Consider the following 19,037-nt stretch of genomic DNA (forward strand, 5'->3'; position numbering starts at 1 on the left):
GATGATTGAAACATGTCTACTAGAAAAACAATCTGCTACTGAAGAGTTGGGCAGGTATTTCATCCACTAAGGAATTCCCCATGTAATAGGCTATGGTCAAGGTTACCTATAGGTCTCACAGGCCTAATTCATTCCCCATAGACTCATGTGTTAAATTGGCACTTTAAAAAATTCATGAAAAATAAGGATGAAATTCGGGGGTCAAATGTTTACTACCAGTGGATAGGATTTATATCTGGCAATCCATATCTGACCAGAAAAGGGTCCCTCGACCGGCTCATTTTAAAAATAAATTGGCGTGTTTGAAGACACCGTCGGGGGGGGGGGGGGAGCAGATTCATCAACTCAAACAGCAAAATAGCCGTAATCCTTCCGCCAGTCAAAATGTACTCCAAAATTGGTGATATTTCTTCCCAATTAGGGAAAAGGAAGTTCAGTAATTACCAAATATAGAATCAGTGTTAGATGGACAATCATATGCATACACTTTGTCAATCAGCCATATCAAAATAAAAAAAAATAGCAATGGGTTGGCTCGAATGAATATCTAGGGCCTGCCACTAGTGATTAGGCCCGTGAGACCCGAGGCTGGCCGGCAGAATCATGTGAGCATGGTTGTGAGGTTGGGAGAAACATTGAGTCCTTGAGCTTTATGATGCAAGTTAGGAGCATGGAAAATGTTTAGGAAATTTTGTGTATCACGATTTATGATACTCCTGTGAGACAGAAAATTATGGTTGGGAGGTTGGGAAGAATTATGTCAGCATTGGTTGGGAGGTTGGGAGAGATATTGATTTTATGTTGGAAATTAGGAGCACAGGAAATCTGAAGGTAACTCTTTGGCCTGCATAAGGTTGGAAGGTTGGGCGGGCAAGCGTTTATCAAGAAAGCGTGCACAGATACACCATGGTTGCGGATACAACCATAGTATGGATATAAACATATACATGTCATATGTATTTTCAGACTTAAGGAAGCTAGCATATTAGGTAATGTGGCTAATTTTGGTTGTTACACGTAAGGGGCATGAAAGGATGGTGCCAGGTAAAAAAGGCAGAGGTAAAAATGGCAGAGGTAATAATGGCAGAGGTAAAAGTGGCAAAGGTAAAAATGGCTAAGGTAAAAAAAAAAACCTCTGCCACTTTTACCTCTGCCATTGTTACCTCTGCCATTTTTACCTCTGCCATTTTTACCTCTGCCATTTTTACCTCTGCCATTTATACCTCTGCCATTTTTACCTCTGCCATTATTACCTCTGCCATTTTTACCTATGCCAATTTTACCTCTGCCATCATTACCTATTATGTTATTTAAGCATATTGCCTAGTAGTACGTGTTTTGATGCCTCGTATGGAATTAAATGGCAAGCAATGGCAAATTATTTGTACACTTGTTTTCTTCTCAAAATGCATATAACTGTGATGTACGAGTAAAAATATTGTCTTACACATGATTTCTAACTAAATACATCACATATTGATCATGGAGGTAATAAAGGCTGTAATTTGAAATTTTGACAGAATTTGGCTTTTCTTGACTCTTAATATTGCATATAATTGTGAATTGTGATGTAAGGGTGAAATGCTGTCTAAAACCATGGTTTCTAATGAGATATTTCATAATGTTGTGTAATTAAGGTGATAAATGCTGCATTTTTACATGCACTGGAACCTCAAAAAAACGAAAAGTTCTCTCCTTCTACATGTTCTACCCCCGTCTCGATCGGCCATTTTTGTTATGAATTGTAACAAAATGGCCGATCGAGACGGGGGTAGAAGGAGAGAACTTTTCGTTTTTTGCCGGTTCCAGTCTGTGCCCAGATGTCAGAAAAACTGCCACTCGTTAGACCATCATCCATATAATCGTGATAAGTGCTTGATTTCTGTTTTAACTATTTATTCGGAGAATTATTTTGACCATACTTCACGCTTGTCAGGTGAGTATGCCAAATTGCACGTACGATCCTGGGCTCCCGACCCACGGCTGTTTCACTCCCATAGGCTATGTACAAAATAAGCCCTTTCAAGTACGCGCGCACGAAATCCTCGCGCGCTGCCCAGCCAGCTGATACGCTATTTCAACTTTTACACTACTCGACGATCAACTGTAAGATTTCAATTCAACATGTGTGAAAAAGCTACATTTTTGGAGGTTTGCCTTACCTTTTAAGGTTATTCCTTTCCATCGTCATATGGTATCTCCAAAATTTCACGAGAAATCACATTCCAAATTTCGAAAATCCTTATCATTTTGATGATATTCACATAAATCCTGAAAGTTCCACTCTTATTAGTGACATTTTCAGTGCAATCGCGAATGAGCCTGGCCCCTGGGACTTGCAGAGAGCGACCATTTCAGGCATAATATCTTGAAAAACACTACTCCGATTTGGTGTTCTCAACGTCTCAAAAGATATAATGTCTTGCTTAATAATATATCCGATCGGCATCAATAACCCATCATTAGTTGTCTTTTAATTCTACTTTTGCTACCCAGTACGACTAATGCACGTCAAATACCATATACGGTCTTTGACGTTGCCAAGTTTCTTCTGGGAACTTATAACACGATCATTGTTTCATTATAAGATTTGGAAGGTGTATATTTCATGAATAAAGTAACAAATTCAAATAAAAATAAGTTTGTTAGAAGTTTTAGATATTTTTTGTTAAGTTTTGTCAGAAAAATTATGACGATATGTTGAATTTACTTTATATAGATTTGAATCATTGAAATTTATAAATACCAATTGGCAATCGATCCTTCACCGCTAACGATTTACGATTTATTTGTAAACAAAACTATCTGGACGTCATCGATCACACTTTGAATGCGGAAATGGGTCTAGATCTAACGTTAGGTCCAAGACCGGACCAAACACAGCGAGACCACTTGAACAAATGTATTTGTTTTAGAGGAAAATTCTACTTGAATTATTCCATTACTCTTCTCATAATTAAAATTTGAGAGAAATGTTGCAACTAAAACGATTCACGTTCGTCTGACAGCATTTTGTGATCCTTTTTAGACTTGATCCTGGGGAGAGCCTATTTTAGAATGGGAGATCGAGTCGACGATACCTTTGGAAAAAAATTATTTCTTCTAACTAGCTGTCATCATATAAGCCGTGAGAGTACATTGGCCTATTTTTTCAATGGCATGAATTGCTTAAGTTGGCGGTCCTCTAAAAAAATAGGCAAACTCTTTCTCATTAAAAAAATGAAAAAAATAAATAACTTGTTATAGTAGCCTAAGTAGGAATATTTAAGAGGGATGGGTCAAGCTGAATGAAATGTTGATGACCCCCCCCCAAAAAAAAAAAACAGAGTCTTAGCCTCCAATTTTTGGTCGTCCCTAACCCCCCCCCCCCCAAAAAAAAAAATAAAATAAAAAGAAATAAATGAATAAATAAATAAATAATTGAATAAAAAAGGGTCTTTCAAAAAATTTAGTAAGGGCGGTCTTTTTTTCTATCTCGGCGCTTCCCTCTTGAAAACTTATAGATCATTTTAATCTTAAATCTGCCTTTTTTATTTGTAATGTTTCATGATTTTATGCTTTTCCATCATGCTAATCATTTGTAAATATTGTGATTGTTATGATTTACTTCAATAAAAACTTAAATATAAAAAATAGTGTTTTTTTTATTGTGGTGGGGGTGGGAGGGTTAAAAAAATTGAAGGGGGTTTAACCCCTGTAACCCCCACCCCTGTGTATGCCACTGACTTGTTAATACTGAACCAGATCCAGAGACAGGGGCCGGCCCCGGGGCCATCTTACTTTTGAGGATAAGGCAGTCCCCCCCCCCCCCGCCCCTTCTGGAAAGTGGTGTTAGGTGCCGTGGAAGTTTTGAAAATGGGGGCTGACCATGCAATAATCATATTTATATGGTAATTTTTATGTTTTTGTACATGGTTTTAGAAAGCCCTCACAGCCCCCCCTCACAGCCCCTGGCAGGGGCCGCGGAACCGGGGGGGCTTCAGCCCCCCCACTTTTTTCCAAAACCGTGTACAAAAACGAAAAAATGATCATACGATGTGATTTTTAGCATGGTCAGCCCCCCCACTTTTGGCTCAGCCCCCCACTTTGAAAACCGTTCCGTGGCCCCTGCCTGGTGTTGACTAGTATCATTGTCACTGATTTTTTTAAAAATAACTTTACTTGTTAAATTTTTTAAATGGAAACTGTTTTTTCTTATTGTGGAGGTGAAATATTACCCCCCCCCCCCACCGTCATAAATACCCAAGCCAATCCAACCCCACAATACCTCAGAGGAAGGTCCAGTATTTTTAAAATCAAGAGGGTGCAAAGAGCAAAACTGAAAATTGAGTGGGTGCAGATGACAATTTCTATGCAATTTCCTAAAACTGGCTATAGGCCTATAGTTATATTAGCAGTATGTTCAATTGAGATTTTTTTTTCAAAATGAGGAGGGGGGGGGGGGACATCCCTTCCAACCCTGCCTTTGACTCTGGTTTTTCAGTTCATCAATACTGCCTTTGTCCCGTTTCATTAATTGTTTGTTGTCAGTGATCAAGGATTTAATATACATCGGCCCCATTGCATAAAAAAGTTACAATTATGATTTACCATGCAAATACAACTTGTATGGAGTCCTTGATCTTGATTGGCTTTGATTAGTGTTAACATGGTAGTTACCATTTGATAACAAGGTTACCATAATACTAACTTTTATGCAATTGGGGCACTGGAGAAGGCAAAATTGAGGAAGGGGTTGCGTATTAATGACAATGGCCTTTCATTTGGATAAGGCTGCCTAATCAAGGAGTCATTCTCAAAATATAGCATGCCAGGCAGCATACAAGTACATGTGCCTCACCCTTGTGCCTTTATCCTTGATTATACAGCAGAATGTTAGATGTCTCAAGTAGTCATGGCAGGTCATCCCTTGCTTATAAAAAGAGTGAGATTATATAAACGAATTTCATTCAAAATTTACAATAAAATTGCAGTGAATTACTACATATTTTAGGAAGTTTAGATACGGATAGAGTTTCATTCACATTCAACTATTTATTGAACCACATTTGAAAATTTGCCCTCCAGTGATATTACATGCACAGATATATATATAAATAAACATTAAGACAATAATTTTACTTGAAAGAAACCTTCCAATAAAATGATATTTTAATAAGCATGTATAACAACTGAGGTAGGAGGTAAAGTTCAATCTCTACATGTCTGTTGGGTTAATGAAACCCTCGTAACTTTATAAAAGCTATAAAATATGGATGAAAGGAGAAGGGATTGAACTCCTAAATGAAAACAATGGTCACTTGTCAGGTCTGCATTATATACCCCCTCCCAAAAAAAGAATTAATATGAATATGAAAAAATCAGTCATTTTAAAACATAATATATTTGCAAATTTCATGTGATCTACCACTCACACAGCCATAAAAATTGGTTATCTATCATTGTTGTATGCATATCAATTACAGTGTACATAACAATTAAAAAAACACTGAAAAAATACTTTCACCTTCACATGCCTGGCAAATTCAGTACCCCGTGGATAAATTTTTTTATGCAATGATACAAGACTTAAAAATACAATAAATATAAATTACAAATCAGATAAGTGACTACTGGTAATTGATTAGATTGGATATGACATGCACATGTAGCTCATTCCTTTATATTCTCAAAATTATTGAATTTGTAAAAATAATCTGAATCTCGTTGTTCTCTGCATTTTAAGTGACTAGAAATGTAAACCATAGTCATAATTCATATGATACAATATAATACATTGCTATTATAATACATATTTTCAGTTGTTTTTAACCTACTATTTAACATACAATTCAATTCAAGGTTTATTAGAAACATGAGTCGCAGCCAAATGGCTGAATTGTTCATGTATACAAAGTAAAAACAATAAAAAGACTCATTACATATTTCAAACATTAAAAAACAGTAACCTTTGTAAAAACTGACATGAGAAATATGTGTATAGGCAAGAATACTTTGGCAAAGAAAATTTATATACATGTACATAAGATAATGAGGAAATAGTAAATTAAAAAAATAAAAAAATAAAATACGTAAACGTTTGTAAAAGATCAATAAAAATATATGGATATTAAAAAGAGTTGATTTCCTCATTCATTAAAAAACTTGATATTGCAAGTAGGCTGGTATTGCTTTCAAATGAGCAATGGGTTTATTGATTGGGCATGTCTTTATTCAGGAGATCTATGAAATATGGTATGGGGCTATTGCGAAATCGATTTGTCCTACATTTGTATTGCTGATATCTAGGAGTATGTCGGAGATTGATGGGTAAGTTTTTTGGAGGAGGTAACCAGGTACTGAATGTTGGATATTTGGTTACAGATATTGCGAAATCCAGGCCGAGTTTCTCCCTTCTGTATTCCAGAGTAGGAATTTCACATGATAGGCAAGCACTGGCATAATCTGTGTAGTTTGCCCGGGTAGTTTGGGCCCAACATGATTCTACAAGCTCTTTTTTGAATTTGCTCTAAACTTCTTACATATTTCTTTGTAAGCCCACCATTAAAAACTGGGGTGCAATATTCCATAACAGGACGAATGTAGCCCATGTATACCAATTTCAGATCCGATAGAGACAGCCCATATTGCTTCGAAAGCCTAAACATGTACAACTTCCTGTTACATTTTTTGATGATTTCCATGATATGTAGGTCCCATTTTAGATTGGATTGGACGATTACACCAAGAATTTTAACAGACTGTTACATGTTATTAACTTCTTAATCAATACACTTCAAATCGAACAAGAGTGTTGCTAAGGCGGGCACAAGATATATGCTGTCTGTAACATGGAAAATGGAGCTATTGGTCAAACAAGATAAGTGAAAGATGGTGACTTCACCTTTGACCTTCTGACCTCTAAATCAATAGGCTTCCTGGGATCCATGCTAGTATCGTGCACCAAATTATATGAGCCTAGATTCTACAAGCTCTTTTTTGAAATTGCTCTAAACTGAAGTTATCACGTTTACAAGGAAAAGTTAACGGACGGACGGACACCGAGCATGATACCTTAATACGTCCCGTCAAGACGGGCGTATAAAAAGTGATGCCTGTAGTCTTTGAATTAAAGTTTGAAGTGAAATATATCTAAATTATTGGAACTAAATTTTTTTTTTCAATTTGAATATTATATTATTATGACATTTTCCTACTAGTGTAGTATAATTAGACATGTCATGAATAATAACTGTAGAGAGACATTCCAGAAGTCTTTTTTTTATTGATAATTGAATTTAATATTATTCAATTATTGGCATTTAACTCGACAAATACTTTTTCCATTATCCACCCATTTCCATACCGAACTTCTGACCATATTGAATTGCATAATAATGCAGGCAAGACTGCCAGAGATGTCTTATTTGTATTGAAATACATTCATGTTAATACCCTCCTTTTAAATAAATTTGTCAGCTTGCAATCAGAATTTGATCAATTCTAACTGCATATCAATTAAAAACAAATATAGCGCAGGTAAGTTTTGAAATTGTTTAAAATGCTTTGACTTGTCTCTTCTTCCAGATGAATAGTTCTGAACTAATCTAGGATATTTTCAGCTACTAACACCTAATAGATGTTTTGGGTGAATTCTATCTTGATCTTTATAAGTACATCAAAGGCTGCAAGAACTCTTTTCCCGTATCCTATGGTTGCGCACTTTAAAATTTCACTGTAGCATTTAACCTTGCAGCAAATATTCTGCACATGGATATTGGTACATATACTTGCACATGTTTCTCAAAACTCTTATTACTGACATCGTTTAATAATTATTGATAAAAAAATAATGAATTTGTCAGATTTGATGGAGAAATACTAAATTTGAAAAAAAATAATTATAAGCAAAAGATAGGGAATCCAATAAACCACCTTTTCTGACTAAGTAATTTTCAGTTGATTATTAACATTAGGCAGTTGATTATTAACATTAGGCCTTTGACCCATTATCCTAATGAAAGTACATGTATTACCCAAGGATCAGATGTAGTGTGAACATAATTGATGCAGAAATAAAGGAATGTGACCAAGTTGAACAAAAACTTGACCTTTTGACCCCAACTTCCTTTTGTAGTGAGTACCTCAGTAAATACTGAAAACATAATGAATGAAAAGTTTCACCATGTCCAATTTGTAGAACTTTTTCCTAGATAATGTTACAAGTAGACCGTTTTTTTAACTATATGTGAACTTGAGGTTTACTGTGTTTGTAGCAAAACTGGGCTCCTAAAAACATTCACAGGACATGTTAACTACAATAAAGGCCAGTAGAAGTAGAACAACAAGAAGCTCTTGAAAAAGCTGGAATCACACTTGAAGCAGCTAAACATTCATTCGTGGAAAGAGCCTCCAGTTCATTGTTTGGAAGAAGCGTTAGGAAGATGGTCACGTCGAAATCAACAAGATACCTGGAACAGTAAGTAACACAAATTCTTAGCACTGTGAATTAAATGAGAGAATTATCTTAATTCAGAGCTCATCACCTGTACAAATGCAACATACTACTTGTTTATTTCTTTGAAATATAGATAAAACATAATTTTTTTAAAGAATGGTTTACAAGTATAGATGTTGATCTACTTATAGTTGGAAAAAAAATATATATCCCCTTCCTTATGATATCCAAATCACTTTGATTTCTCATCTTCAAGCATTTTCTTCCATATTGACTAATTTTTACATTTAAAATAATAGTAACTGTGATAGAAATTGACACAATATTCAGAAAGTAATATGTTTCACCCTTTTACTTTCCTTTTCTTATCCCCTTTTCTTTGTGGTGAAAATTTTGGGAGCCATGAACCAGTGTGTACATGCAAGTGAGTGGGGGCATTTTCTTTCAACCTGTATAGTGGCAGATGAATTTAAAAACACCAAATTTGAATTGCGGGGGGGGGGGGGGGTGTCTTCTAATGAATGGCCATCAAAATATTAAATTAAAATTGTTATGTATATATGCTTTAGAGCTTATACATGTGAAGAAAGCTTCTTCTTGTTTAATAGTCATTCAAAGAGATTTACATAACAAGATGCAGCAAAGACATTGGCCATGATGAATGATGGGCACCTTAATTGGTCCACAGTACAGACAGATGAATAGGTAATTTTCACGGAGAATTAATGTCATACTGACCTCACTGTCTTTATTATCTCCGTTCTTCTTATCAATGGATAACCACTGAAGACCTGGCTCAAGATCTCTGGCAGTGCATGGCTCCTTGGGGGGGGGGGGGGGCTGACCAACGGGAATTGCATCGTCTGATCTTCACAGTCAAAGGTAGTGTCCCATCACTGCTATAGCCCCATTCCTGCATAAGATTTTGCATATGTTGCAATTGCATTCTGTAGGTAATCAAGAAATGACCAGGTTTGCCAATCCTCACTTGAACCATGGACAGTCAACAGTGATTCACTAGGTCCATAGCAGAGTCACAGACTGGAGGTGGTTAGACAACAGAAACAGAAAGAAAAGTTAGCACCAGAATATTGCTTTATTTTGAATAGTTTTAATGATCATAAAGAATGTGAAATCAATAAATTCATCTCAAGGACATTGCCACAAAGGATTATTCATGATCATTTCATTTGCACCTTTAAATGACAATAGATATTATAATCTGCCACCAGATTCATGATTAAATTCATCAAAAGTGAGAATAATATATACAATCATAAATCTTTCCTGGAGACAGAATAAAGCATTGGATTTGTACTAAAACAAGTTTTTGAGCAAATTTTGATCTGATATGCACTTGCATAATTGTATTATTTTTTTAAAACTGTGCCGATTGTCACCAGTGTGGCCTCAAATTTTGCATTACCAGAAGACTCAAACGAAAAAGAGTAATAGAAATATCTTTAAAAATGTTGAGGGAGGCCAGCCTTTTTTTCATAGCTAAAGCTATTAATTGGTAGATATCATCAAAACCTACCCATATGTTCATGTTCCATCATCTTTCCACAGGAATGGATTTCTCACAACTCACGATGGGGCAATTCCTGAAGAAGAGGTGTGGATTAAGTTTGGGGGAGATCATGGTGGACAGGTGGAGGCTCATTTAAGTTGGTGATACAGAGGTCTGCAATGTGGAAAACACAATGCCTCATAGAAATCCTTGTTTGTTGGATGCTATGAAGGTTCCTTCCATCTCATTGCTTCAGAAAATGACTCATTCCATCACCAAGCAACTGACAAATGAAGAAGATTAAATGTAGAAGTCAGGATATTGGAGACATAAATTTCAAATTATTCTATTTTGTAACGTCACAGATGTGTAGATTATTACTGAAAATTGTGTGATATAATTTTTTAATTTTTAATATAAAAAGTAAAATAGCTGGCAGTTGTTTTAGATGTTTATTTTATCTGATGTAATATAGGTATGATTTAGATTTAACCTCTGATGTAACATACATATTTTTTCCTTCAATTTTTGAGACTAGGGGAACTAGTTGAAAGGATACATAAAATAAAAAAACCTATAAATATATTGGTAATAATGTCATTTTCATGTGTGAAATTAGATTTTTCAGATTATGTTGGTGACATCAGTTAAATATGACATATCAACACTCAAATCAACAAAAGAAGAAATTCTTTGAATACATGTTTCACCAGAGAACAACTATCATGATGATAAAAAAGACGAACAGAATTTATGCTAATCTTCCCTGTACAAAACGTGCACACAGAAGACATGTTATATTAAAGATAAAAGGATCTTTGAAAAATGAAAGTCATCTTATGATGAAATTTAGTAAACAAGAAATGCCACAAAAGAAGCGCGTGCAGAGATAAACTATCATGTATGAACTATAATAATAAATGTATATTTTGGTCTGATACAATAGAAAATTAAAATTTAGGGCCTACCTGACCTATGTGTGTATAGTTTCTTGTGAATAAATGTAGCAATGTGTGTTATTGATTGATTCATTGAAACTAAAAAATTGAGAAAACAAAGAAATAAAAAAACACAAAATCCTTCATTTCAGACCCAATTCCCCGGACCCACCGTATAGACTCTATGAAGTACAGCATATTTTTAATGCAATACCCCCCCCCCATGTATCTGAAAAAAACCTCAAGCAGAATCTTACCCTAAAAAAATCAATTAAAAAATCTAGAATCTATAGGGCCTACTAGTACTACCACTTAGCCGAGAGGACTCAGTGATATTTTTTATGATTTTGATAATATTGTCATTTGATCAAATGGCAATATCAAAATCATAAAAAATATGATCACCGAGTCCTCCAGGCTAACTAGCAGTAGCACTGCTGGCCTTGAATCTAGTCACTAGTGCGGTGTAGTCAATATAGCCGCAGTATCACAGATATGGGTAACACTGACTGTAAATTTGTATGCAAAAAAAAAAAACAAATGGCCAAAAATATTGCAAGTGTTGTCATGATTGTGAAAATAAGAGTCTAGACCAAGACTGTGAAATACCCTTTTTTACGAGTCAAAGTTAGCACTCAGCAGCATAAATCATTACATGTACAGCAAATGCACTCTCAGTCTCACTCAGGCAGTCTGGCTCAGCTAGCTCTGCCTTAACCCAGGGAGCGCCGGCCCGCATAGCGGTCCGGCGCCCAGGAGCTCATGTATTGACCCATACTCATGGGACAAGGGTAGATTATGGTCAAAATATCTAGCAAGATAAATTATGAAAACAGAAATTATGCACTTACCACGATTACGGTATATGGATGAAGGTCTAACGAGTGGCAATTCATAACAAAAATGGCCGATCGAGACGGGGGTAGGAGAAAACTTTTCGTTTTTTTGAGGTTCCAGTCTGTGCCCAGATGTCTGAAAAACTGCCACTCGTTAGACCATCATCCATATAATCGTGGTAAGTGCATAATTTCTGTTTTCATAATTTATCTTGCTAGATATTTTGACCATAATCTACCCTTGTAGACCATTGAGTATGGTCAATTACACGGTAAGCTCCTGGGCTCCCGCCCGCTACGCGGACGGGAGTTCCCTGGGTTAGCTCTGCCTCAGCTCACGAAGCGCAGCTGAGCTGCTGTGTACATGAGCGGTGTCTGACCACACAGCCAGGCGGCCCGCGACCCGGCCCTGCCCGGCTTCACCCGAGGTAGCAGCGCCCACATCCTGTACAAACAGAATGTGCTGTATCGAAAAATGAACCTAAAGTAAATTCTAATGTTGGGTCCCACGAAAAAATGCGCCAGATGAATCTTAAGTGCAATGAAAACAAAACTAAAATAAATACGAAATGCTGACAAACCGGACTTTTTACATTTTGGACCTTATAAAGTTCCATAATTAGGTCCAGATTTGCGAGTTAACATTGGATTATGCAAACGCAAACAACATCACAAAATGGAAAAAAACAGAAAACGTATAATCCCATTGCCATACTTACGACTTCAAACATGGAAAAAAATGTTTCCTCCACGGAATTCTTGCGAAATAAATAAACTGTTGGGGACAGACAGAGAGAGTTGGTCGTATCAGCGCCAGATGCCACAACATTCGCCAAAGATTTTTTCATCGCCCCTGTAGAGATTGCAGCACAACAACGTTAAATGCATATGCGCACTTGGGCCGCGAGGGGGCGCTAAGCTTATTTTCACTCTGAAACAGCCGTGATATCGACCGCTACGCGGCCGGGAGCCCCCTGGGTTAGGCCAGTGGCAGCTATTTTAGATATCGAAATACAGCAATGTTCCCATATATGACATAATAAATGATATTATCTCCTTAGTAATGATGATTTGCATATATTGTTCACACATCGCGATTTTTTGCAGTTTAGCTCATTTTTGCGAAAATTAGTTTTCCCTGCTCATATTGTACATAATAGAGTATACTAGGGCCTATGGCGGCCATTTTGAACATCAGGAAAATAAATATTTTTTTCAAAAAATATTTTTACAGAGAGTATTTCACTCCTGCCACACAATTTCATGCAGTTCATAGCCAATGTGCGGACAATTTTATGATTTCCATGGGTAATTTGCATATTTTGGCGGCCATATTGGATTTTGCCAATTAGCGGAAAATGCTCAAGGTTACACGAGTGGCATCATTCAGATTCGTAATCAGCACCCTCGAATTGACAAGTAACCATAAAAAAATATTGTATATATAAAAAAACAAGGTTATGCCTCTTCTATCCTGGACTATAATGCTTTCTCGAACATGACAGTAGAAGGCAAAAAATGAGGCATGACGGATGAATTTGAACATTGATAGGCCTACAGATTTCTTATTTTCTTATTTGATCGGTGCATTTGAAGTTTTTTTTGCAGGAGTTTCTGCATTTATTGTAAAGTAAAAATAAATTGACAATACATAAACATAATCGTAGTATAACATTAAAGTACATTGTAATGTGTCAAATTTGTAACAGTGTGATAAAATTGAGACATGAATACAATTTAAGGATAAGACAAAGTAGTGAAAAACAAATGCAGTGGCAAAAAATATATAATCAAAATAAATGCTTGAGTAATAGCAGCCAAAAGGGAAAAGGGGCTACATGTAAACCAAATATATTCCATTGGTCTGGAAGAAATTCTTACGCCACAAATCATCAGAAAAGGAGAAAGAAGAAGTTCCAACAAATTATTGACAATCATGCGACAAATGAAAGTGTTAGCTAGAGGGTTAATTCTCACCCCCCCCCCCCCCACCTCCCTTCTCCTGTAAACCATTCCCATTCCCGTTCGTCATCCCTGAGAGGATCAGGGGAGCGTTTCATCAACATTTTTGTCCGACAAGTTGTCAGACCTGACAACTTTCCCTGATTCTGATTGGCTGAGAGGCACTGTTACTATGGTAACTGTCGGATAAAACAGGACTTGTCGGATAAAATCCTTTCATGAAACGCTCCCCAGGCTCCTCCGGGAGAGTAGTAACTGCACTGCAAAATCTCTCGTGTGTTGATTTAACACCAGCCCGGAATCTTTTTATGTCCACACCAGAGAAGTGTTAAACAACACCACTATCGTTTTGGTCTAACACCAGATAGGTGTTTATACAACACGAATTAGTATTAAAGCAGTATCGGTTTGATACCAAACTGGTGTTGTTTCAATACTTCTCTGGTGTGGACATTTATAGATTCCGGACTGGTGTTAAATCAACACCGGAGTTTTTGCAGTGTGCAACAATAGTTCTATTAAAAAAAAGAAAAGAGAAACCAAGGGATTGGCATGAGAAGCAACATACTGATTAATGATGTTGTCCTTAAAGCATTTAGAGTGAGGGGAGTTATCCTCCGGGGGTTATCTACCGGGAAGTTATACTCCAGGGGACCTGCCCTCACGGGGTTGCCCTAAGGGGAAGGTGTTCTCCGGGAGTTATCCATCGGGGGAAGTTGTCCCCCGGCGGAGTTGTCCTTCGGGGACCTGTCTTCGGTGGAACTATCGGGGGGGGGGGTGACCTCCTTGATAGTTGTTCCCAGGCCGGGGAGCTGGCCTCCGAGGGACTTGTCCGGGGGGGGGGGGGATTTGTCAGGTGAAAGCTTTCCTCGTGGGAGTTGTCTTCCTGGGGAGATGTCCAAAAAACACAGCAATGCATGGCAAGACATTATTGAACTGTGATTGATTATCTGCGATTGTTATTCCAGGATGATTGATTGTCACGTTAGTTTTTAAGTCCATATGTAGTGTCTTTACTGGTTTTGATGACCCAAAACAATACAAAATTAATGAGTCTCGAAAGTAACTCAACCACATTTTGACAGTGATCGACGATGATAATTTACAAAACATCATACTTATTCACTTCCGTTCAAGGAATATGATTAATACGCACTAGGCAGCCCACTGAACTAATCGCTTTATCATACGTTCTTGTTGGACGTAACACTGGTATACATTCAGGCATGCTCATGCAATTCCTCATAATATTGAACTTAATTGCAATGAAAGGAACATGGCTTCATCCAAACATTATTTCAATGACATTACTACGTACTTGGTAATCTTCTATATTCAGGTATACAGTGTAACATCAATATGCCCTGATACTAGCCCAAAGACATTTCTCTCTCAACCAGAAGATCTAAGCTTAACGGAAGGATCAAATGCCACGTTCACCTGTGTTGTTTCTCATTTTGAACCTGATGCTGACAGAGTAACATGGTACCTGGATCCGGCATCGCATTATACAGAAGTCACCACATTCTTCGACGAACAAAGACGTCAAATGGTGTCGAGTTTGACTATCCCCATGATTGACAGAGATAAGTATACTGTGCAGTGTGTTTTGTATGTACCCGATGATCAAATTGGCGTTCAGATGTGCTATTCTAGGGTCGGAACATTGATTGTACAGTATTTTCCTGAAGCTGATGATTTGCAGTGTGGACCTAAGAACTCCCTGATTTTTAGCGAGGGTGAACCAGTGCAAATTTGGTGTAGTGTCTCTTTGTGGAGCCCGGGTATGTTAATAAATTGGAGCCTGGAAGACTATATGTATCTATCAAAAACAGAGGCGGTAGATACAAAGAAGCATACAATTCAAAAAGTTATCTTGAATGTGAAGCGTGACCTCCATAACGTTTCCTTAATATGTTCCATAACAAATCCCTCTGTTTTCCCAGGGGACGTCTTATCCTGTACGATTGGTCCATTTGTTGTCTTTCAGCGGAATATTGGTGAGGATTTGAGTTCAACAAACAGTTCCGCAGGCCTATACGGAATGCTCAATGATGGGCAAGATGGACATCATAACACGACTAAGGACATTGAAACGAACAGTGTTTCAACCGTAAGCTCTTACCACTTGAATAAAGCTCCAATTTCTCAAAACGATGACGCCGTTACCACATCAGTTACTGGACATAACGGTAGACAGTTCCGATGGCACACTACTTCTACTTTGGCAGAAGAAAAGGCTCTCGACGGCGTGGATGAAAGTATTGTTAGTGGATCTGTAGGAATGGGTGGACGAACAGGTTTAGTCGATGAACTTGGTTATGGTATAACTGGGATAATAGTTGGTATACCTGTATCTGCAGTTGTTCTTATCGCATTTTTGTTTGCAGTTCTTTCCGCAGTGTTACACTATCGCTTTAAGCAGCCTCAGGGTAATATTGCCATCAGCGATCTTCAAGAGTTGCAGAAATTTGCTAAAGTAATTAAAGAGCAAACGCCAGAGAGGTGCGACCTGTTTGAGTCATCCGAAAAGAGCACAAACTCTGAAGAGCCAGAATATTCAGAAGCAGGTTATTTCTACGCAATTAATCATCAGGCGCGCGGATGCGACACAACTTCAACAGCTTCATCAGGTTCTAATGTCGGTTCTCATTACGACTATTCAGCACGTTCAGGGAACTCATCAGCAGCAAGCTCTGAGGGTACCAGCGGATCATCTTCCAGAAATTCAACTGACAGTTCAACAAACATGTATTACGAGACATATGAAGATCCAAATTGTGAAGTTCTTGATACGAGTTTTTGCCATGTTTATGGAAATCAACAGATAGTGAAAACGAAAACTGTTACCAGGTGTCCCGTCTGGAATTATGAAGACATTGTAAATGCTTCAGATTTCCCCACACCACCACCTTTTCCAAACCAGTAAATCGTTTTGGCATAATTATGGCAACAAAAGTGTCGATTTCCCCTCCCCTTTCTATTTCAAATGATAATGTTACCAACCATGTTAGGCTATAAAATACTATCAGCCTGATATAACTTTCGAATAGATCATGTAGATGATGTATTGATGTTGTGTGAATATCAATGGCTCCAGCAAGAGTTTCAGTAAAATCAAATTATTTCGATTTTAGCACTATTTGAAAAAATAAGTGTGAGGAATCAAGAGAACAGGAATCTTTGATACGCCGTGATTTTCTGATTATGGTTGATCATTTTGGGAAAGCTTTGGTCAAGTAGATGATGAAGAGGATATGTCCGTTTAATTTTAATGACTCCAACAAGACTTCTTGTATAAGTCACTGTGAAATACATTTTCTAATGGAGTTTGAAAACCCAGACTTCACTAAACACCTTCAAAGGCAACCTGAAAACATATCTGTATAAGAGTGCTTTTTTATATACATTGATTTTATTGTTCACGTAACTATGTATTATATGTATATAATTTTGTTTGTTCTGCTCTGAAGCGCCTTGAGCATCTAATCAAGAAGGAAAGTGCGGTTTACAAATCTCATGTATTTGCATTATCATTATTAATACATTAAAATGAGAATTCGAAATAATTTACTTATGGAATAACACACCTTAGGAAGAAGGATAGTATATACCATTGATGTACCATCGTTGATTTGGTGATGAATGTTTATTCGTTGGGAAGAGCAATGTTTTCATCAGATGATTTAGATGAAATTCTTACTAGTTTTGGGTGGATAATATGACTATAACTTGTAAAGACGATGGGACTGCTGAAATGCAATTTGCTTTAATGCTCATCATTTATGCACATTGCTTTTATCAGAAATTTCTACAATAAATGCAGAATTCAACACACAATCAGTACTTACATTATCTTTTGTCAGGTAGTGTGTGTGAGGGTGTGTGTGTGTGTGTGTGTGGGGGGGGGGGGGTTATCTCACGTTTTCCTTTTCCCCCCACTATGGTAATTCATTTTGCTAAATATGCTAATTTCATAGGTATAACTATTGATAATAAACCTTCATGGGAAAAACATTTTGAAATAATTTCCAAGAAAAATCGATGTAATGTTGGCGTTATGTGTAAACTAAGATTTTTTTTTTACCATTTTCTGCCATCCTTTCTCCTTACCAGATACTTTTTATGAACTCCGATTATCACACAAATTATTAAAAGAAAAAAGGGTGACTCTCGTCTTCCACAATTTACTAATTCTCTTTTTAAAATAGATCAACTAGATTTCAGGGATAAAAAAAGGAATTTTCTAAGCAGTAATATAAAGGGTACTTCGAAATACATTTCATTAAAAAATGAATTAAAGAGCACAATACTTCCACTTATTATTCTATTATTCTGATTATTTCTTTAATGTTCTTTAACTCTTTAGTCTTCTTATGAATTTATTGCCATTTTTCATATTATTTTGTATCTAATTTATTGTATTCTCATTGTATTTAAAACATTTTTCGAGGGTTGCTTGTTTCCAATTTTTGAACTCAATCCTGGTATTTCATGCAGTACATTGTTTACAGTATATCAATCATTGTATCTTGATTTTATCTCATATCAAATAAATGTTAATTTGAATATGAATCAACATGATCAAGGCGGGAATCAATTGTTGACTTATTGGTTCCATGCAATTTGCTTCAGCGACCATTGCTCCGATTGGAGAGTGGTACGTCAAGTCAATTCTAAACCTAAATAAACCCTATCATTATCTTTACATATTCTGAATCAAAACTCTATTCCTAACTCTAACCATATGCCTTAAATATGAAATATTTTAAAAGACCGGAGCCGGACATTGACGTGTCATATGATATCATTTAAATCTTCCAAGAAATAAAAGAGGCCTGGGAGTACATAATAAAACCGTTTACGTTGTCACAATAAATCAATAAAAGTGATAAAACTCATATATCTCAAATATACTGTGATCACTGCAAATAACCAAGTCCAGTGCTTTATCAATCGCCTACCATTAAGACAATCTCCTTCCACACGTAGACCTGTTGCCAAATTTTGAACAAATAATACTCCCACAGTTCAAATATCATACCTTCAAAACGATTACAATGAAAGATCTTCAGAACGTTGCCAATGATTAACTCATTGTTTTTTAAGTAAAAAAATTCTAACAGTGTATAGGATTGAGGTATTTCTCGAAAAGATGCTGTATTTTGGTAAGTTAGATTTAACTTATATTTTGATAGAACATTATCATTTCTGTATTTAATTAATACATATACAACATATAAAAGAAAACTAAACAAAGTTCTGCAAGTGTATGGTATAAGGAACAATCATTCCTTATTCATGTAGACCCCGGAAAGAGTCAGGAGATGGGTCACTAAACTATACTGCACATA

General features: G+C 36.6%; 1 long non-coding RNA gene across 1 annotated transcript; it reads right to left on the reverse strand.

Moving 5' to 3' along the window:
• Positions 1–6,306: 6,306 nt before the first annotated feature.
• Positions 6,307–12,640, reverse strand: LOC121414425. Its single transcript, XR_005969857.1, has 4 exons — positions 12,441–12,640; positions 9,975–10,230; positions 9,176–9,478; positions 6,307–8,450 (listed from the first exon to the last, which is right to left on the reverse strand). It is a non-coding gene; the product is annotated as an uncharacterized LOC121414425 (long non-coding RNA).
• Positions 12,641–19,037: the final 6,397 nt, after the last annotated feature.

This window comes from Lytechinus variegatus, chromosome 4 (genome assembly GCF_018143015.1).
Source record: "Lytechinus variegatus isolate NC3 chromosome 4, Lvar_3.0, whole genome shotgun sequence".
NCBI classification, from domain to species: Eukaryota; Metazoa; Echinodermata; class Echinoidea; order Temnopleuroida; family Toxopneustidae; genus Lytechinus; species Lytechinus variegatus.